The sequence below is a fragment of the Tubulanus polymorphus genome, chromosome 2 (assembly GCF_964204645.1).
Source record: "Tubulanus polymorphus chromosome 2, tnTubPoly1.2, whole genome shotgun sequence".
NCBI lineage: Eukaryota > Metazoa > Nemertea > Palaeonemertea > Tubulaniformes > Tubulanidae > Tubulanus > Tubulanus polymorphus.
Window position 1 is genome coordinate 31259841 of NC_134026.1, and position 6000 is coordinate 31265840.

The window sequence follows — 6000 nt, forward strand, 5'->3', positions numbered from 1 at the left end:
GGTGATATAGTTGAATACTGATCCTGTACCGGTGATATAGTTGAATACTGATCCTGTACCGGTGATATAGTTGAATACTGATCCTGTACCGGTGATATAGTTGAATACTGATCCTGTACCGGTGATATAGTTGAATACTGATCCTGTACCGGTGATATAGTTGAATACTGATCCTGTACCGGTGATATAGTTGAATACTGATCCTGTACCGGTGATATAGTTGAATACTGATCCTGTACCGGTGATATAGTTGAATACTGATCCTGTACCGGTGATATAGTTGAATACTGATCCTGTACCGGTGATATAGTTGAATACTGATCCTGTACCGGTGATATAGTTGAATACTGATCCTGTACCGGTGATATAGTTGAATACTGATCCTGTACCGGTGATATAGTTGAATACTGATCCTGTACCGGTGATATAGTTGAATACTGATCCTGTACCGGTGATATAGTTGAATACTGATCCTGTACCGGTGATATAGTTGAATACTGATCCTGTACCGGTGATATAGTTGAATACTGATCTCTCATCGAGCAGAAACAGAAGATGAAATATTTAATAACAAATAATCAATAAATGTGTGAGAATAAATGATCGTCTTACATTCATTTCAATTAAATATCAATCCGTAATATTCAGTTCTATTCAACATTTAATCCATGAGACACTAAAACAATAAGTCACACTCCGGTGTAAGTCATCATCTAGATAAGTCGTCATCTTACTTTTAAGTTGTACAACTTCAAGGATGTGATGATTATCTACGCTTTGATCGAGTTCAACTCTATTAATGAACGTAATGAGAAAAGATTTGAAATATACAGTTAAACTTTTAAGACATCAAATAGATTTACTGTTTCAATTCAGAGTGGAATGAAAAGATTTTCCCACAAATGAATGAGAATTTTCACGAGTCAAGATTTCGTGAGAATTTTCACAGTAGTTTAATTACTTTGAACCCGAAGAACTCGTTTTATTTGCACGTGTGCGTTGTTTGTCTAGTCATGAATTAAATATCACTCTCTCAAGGTTGATAAAGTAAAAGTTGAAATTTCAAAATGTTCACATCTGAGCTCAGTACTGATTATTGGGAGTCCATCCGATGAGGTTGTTCAGGTGCATTGGAAGCAATTTTTGATTGCTGCGACCAATTGACGATTTTTGACAGGTTCTAATAATTTATGTTGCCGTGTCGAAAACAAAACGTCATTTAGTAAATTACTGCAGTCTTTGCTGTGGTTCCAACACTGCTGTTGATTTTTGCTATGCACAAATAAACTTCAGGCGAAGCTGAATGAATTTCTTAATGACTGATGCTAATAACAAACAGTAGGAACCATTTCTAAAGTTTAAAATTTGATTCTTGGGTCTTTGACATTCTGAACTTGTTTCTTGAGTTTAACCCCATCAACTAAAGAATCAATTATTTATATCCAAGTAGAACTATAGTAATCCAACGTCATAGTATTTTACCGAGAATTCATTTTCTTGTCTTATGTGATTCATTCTTTATATTTAAACATGTCAATAAATAGGGCCTACATACATGCATTAGACTGAACCCCTAAACATAAGACAAGAAAATAAATTCCAAACATGAAATAGTTTAAATATTAACAACATAAATCACATAATTCTCACACTTTTCATACATAGGCCCTAAATCAAACATCAATTTAATATTGTATGAAATATTTCTAGACCTGTAAATATCAACTATATTTGAACTTTCTCAAAATCAATGTTTAAAGTCTATGGAATTATCTAGTTAAAAGATGTAAATAGGGCAGCCACAGACAGTGAGGACAAATATTTTGATATAAACAAACACAGACGCCACAAACAACATGTGATCATGTGATGATTGGTCTAAAGCTCTGGTCATCTCATTTGAATACACACGCCACTCCTAGTCCTAGGGTGACCTTGTGGCTGACTAACCCTAACCCTAGAATTGTTAGTGATTGGTCTATAGAGAACAGGAACAACAACCCTGCGCCACGTGTGTGACCGTGGGGCGGGCCGCGCCCAGCACGACACACCTGATTGGTCAAGAGCTGATGTAAACAAACTGGTTACCCAGTCAAAATAGATTTACTTCTGTCAAAAAAAAAAACAAATTTACCTGCCTCAGATTGTAGAATCAATTATAAATCACGTGCAAACGAATGATATTCAAGAACGAATTTGACGTTCCGCTTTGTGGTGATGACATTTGAATATTTCCGCATCCACATTGACCTTCAACTCGCCTGCCACAGCACGACAAAAGTCAGTTCGAATCCTGAATAAACTGTAGAAATATTCCATCGCCAGCGCATCATCTTCCGCCATCTAACGGAATAGAATGGGTTCGATTCAATCATCCTCGCTTACCAGGGCATGTTACTCGTGCCGTTCAGCCTTCGAAAGCTGTTAGCTTGACTGCAAGCATCAGTACGGGCTATAACCATGGTGGCATCACGAATTAAAGGTCCCATTGATCAAGTTCCAAGAAGATCCCACCCCGCCCCGATGCTAGGCCACTCCCGGAGCAGCTTTTCCAGCCATGCGGCCAGAAATTCCAAATTTGGACCATGGGCCTTGTGAATATAAATCAAATTTTTGAAGCGACGAGGATGGAGTCGTCTGAGGTTGAATGCTCCGCTGTTGTATTTCTAATCCATTTCTTCTTCAGCTTGGAACAAATCGTTTCAGCAGATTGGAGGAAATCATCTGAGACGCGAAGAACGAAACCTCAATTTGAAAAAAAAGAAAGCGAAATAAGAAACCGATTTTGAACAAAATAATTACAACTTTTCTACTTTATTTACTTGAAATCTTTCCGAGGATTTTTTTTTTATATCAGAAGATTTGAGAATATACTTATATATATACAACATAGCGATGATTAAACTGTATTTGAATTTATTCAAACGCAGATCTCACCATGCACAGTGATCAGTAGCGGAAAATAGGAACAATTCGGAAATTTCTGCAGACAGACAGACACACAAACAAAACATCTTTATTCCAGAGCTTTGAGCGAATCTATGGGTCCAGTTCCACAGTCAGGCCAGTCTAAGCACATTTTCGTTCTATAATCTAGAACTTAAGACCAGTCTAAGACCATTTCGAAAGTCTTAAGACCAGTCTTGTGATTTAAGACCACTTTTCGAGTTAAAACTCTAGCGCCCATTTGCACAGTCTCGGCTTAGATTTAAGACCAGTCGAAGATCATTTAAGTTCTATATCCGCCAAAGACCAGTCTTAAGATATCAGACCAAGTCACAATTGTGCAACTGGTCTCTTACAACCCGGTTTCACAAGCCATGACCGCGTAACTGGGACCTCCTGTAGATTATCTGAATAATAAACCCATCATTGAAAGCATCAAAGATTCATTAAGTCTATAGATACAGTTTTTCTTATGAATTATTGATTTACAGATTATCGATAAAAATCCGACAAAAATGGATTTCACGACCGATAAATGATAAATGGCAAGACAAAGGATCTCACATCTCAAGAACGGTATCACACTTATCCTAGTGATTTACAAATATTTAATGCTATATCAAAATGATGCCACTTTATGAAGTTACACCGATTACATCTATTTACACAAAAACAGGAATTCGTGTCCATTTTCCCAGTCATAAATGCGAGAGATATTTGTGAACATTATCATCGTTTCATTATAGTTCGTTCGCAAATAATACTCCGTATGTTTATATATATAATATATGTACAAGTATTTGCACTTGAAATGAAACATTTTGAAATATAGTTATTTTTTCTTGAATATTTATGAATTATGCTTGCGTAGGACTGACTGTTCCTCGTGGGGGAAAAACAACGGCTAATAATGAATTAAACATGTTTACGATTAGCTTAATGAACGCATTTAGGAACAAGCGCCGTTTTTTAATAATTTGAATAATTTGAGTTTTAATTGAATTGAAAAGAGAAAACGTCTAATTGATTTATGGTTTATAGTCTGTTATAAATTACTGCGAATAATCTTGTGAATTACATGTAAAACGTTATATTTCATCATCAGTATTTTCTGTGTCGAATATTCAAATTGCCTGAAGCAAATTTCATACGTTATATTTCATAAATTTATTATTCTTTGACATGGCTTGCTTTATGTTTAAATACGGCGGAACTTCGTTACAACGGACTACACGATCCAGTTGTACAGTTCTAAGTTATAACGCTTGAGTTTAAATTAGTTCATTTTCGATGTTTTAAATCGGAGTCAAATCCTAACTCAGAATTGTGGAACTAGGAACAAGGGACCAGAAAATATCTTCGTTATAACTGATAGATCTATATACAGTTGAACCTCGTTACAACGAACTCCAGGACACCAGAAAATATGTTCGTTAGGCTAAACAAAAATGATACCTTGTTTCTCCGCAGCGGCCGGGTCATTTTTGTAAAATATGATAAAATTTATAAACAGTTCATTTCTATAGCGGCCGGGTCTGTTATGGTAAAATTGATCACGATTTTTAAAAAAAGTAATGTATAGGGTAGATAGGCGGCCGGCCGGGTCAACATTTAAGCTCAGCAGAGCAGAGAAACAAGGTATCAATTTTTTTTTAGCCTTATAACTGATAGATCTATATACAGTTGAACCTCATTACAACGAACTTCAGGAGACCAGAAAATCTGTTCGTTATAACCGATAGATCTATATACAGTTGAACCTTGTTACAACGAACACAGGAAATCCGTTCGTTATTATGATTCATACAGTTTGAAATTACTGAAATTGTCCTGTTTGGGATGAAATTCGAGGTCCCTATACTCGACCAAGGTCGTTATAACAAGGATTCCTTGTACATTGTAGTAAGTATATCATGTGTATGTATGAAATATAATGAGTGGAGACATCTCGACAGGTTCCCGCTGAAAACGTACATTCCAGTTACTACCGCGATCATTACACACAAACATTAATTAAAATATAAAAATCCTACAATTATAAATTGATATAGAAATCATTTTATTCTAGTCAAACGAACCGACGAAGGACCCGAAATATTTCTGTATTTTCAATCGATTTTTTGATCAATGAAATCTTCATTCATAATTGTAGAACTTTTACATGACATTTTAAATCACGGATATCACGTGATGATTACGAGTAATAATATATTCTATAAACAGAAAATAATCATTTAAATCTATTCATAAAACACATTCTAAAACGTAATTAAAAACTCGTATTCTAACGCAGTGTAATTAGCTACAATTAGATGAGTAGCTTTTGACATCAAAAATACCTTGGCAGAAATAGATTCGTTCTGGTGCTAAAACATCTACACTGCATTCACTTCGTGACTTGTATCGATCGAGTTGAGTTCTTGCGTTCCAAAATATAGATTATTCGAATACCAGCGGAGTAAGATGAGTAAATATACGTATAGCTTTTGAATGTCATCGGTGTTATGATGTAAGCTGGAATTAACCGAACCTTCTCATTACTGAGCTGAACCCACAGGCTAAAGAATCATTGAACTCGGCGGCACGTGCGCGCATACGACAGACCCCGAGTACTCGGTATCGATCACAGTTCGTATTCGAAGTACAATTTATGTTCTAGAAAAGACAATAATATTTTAGTAGAAATTCGTATAATGGACATCCGTTCAAATCGTCAGGTGAAATTAAAGCCTTAAAAAAACATTTCAACAAAAACAAATAAATAATTACAAATTAAAACCAACTCAGAAAAAATCGGTAACCGACTCGAAGTCTTTTAGAGTTTCGTAAGAAAATATCACAAATTATGATTATATTTCGCCCTTCCAGAACTGATTAAAATTAAATCTCTTTTTTGGTCGAATTCCGTTTGATTAAACTCATAGATCCCGAGTCGAATAAACTCTTTGTTACAATCAGATTCCTGAACTCAGTTTTACAGCTGTGAGAAACAGTTAACTCTTGAGTCAAAATCATTTCATTTTTTAACTCCAACTCAGGACTGTGGGACCAAGT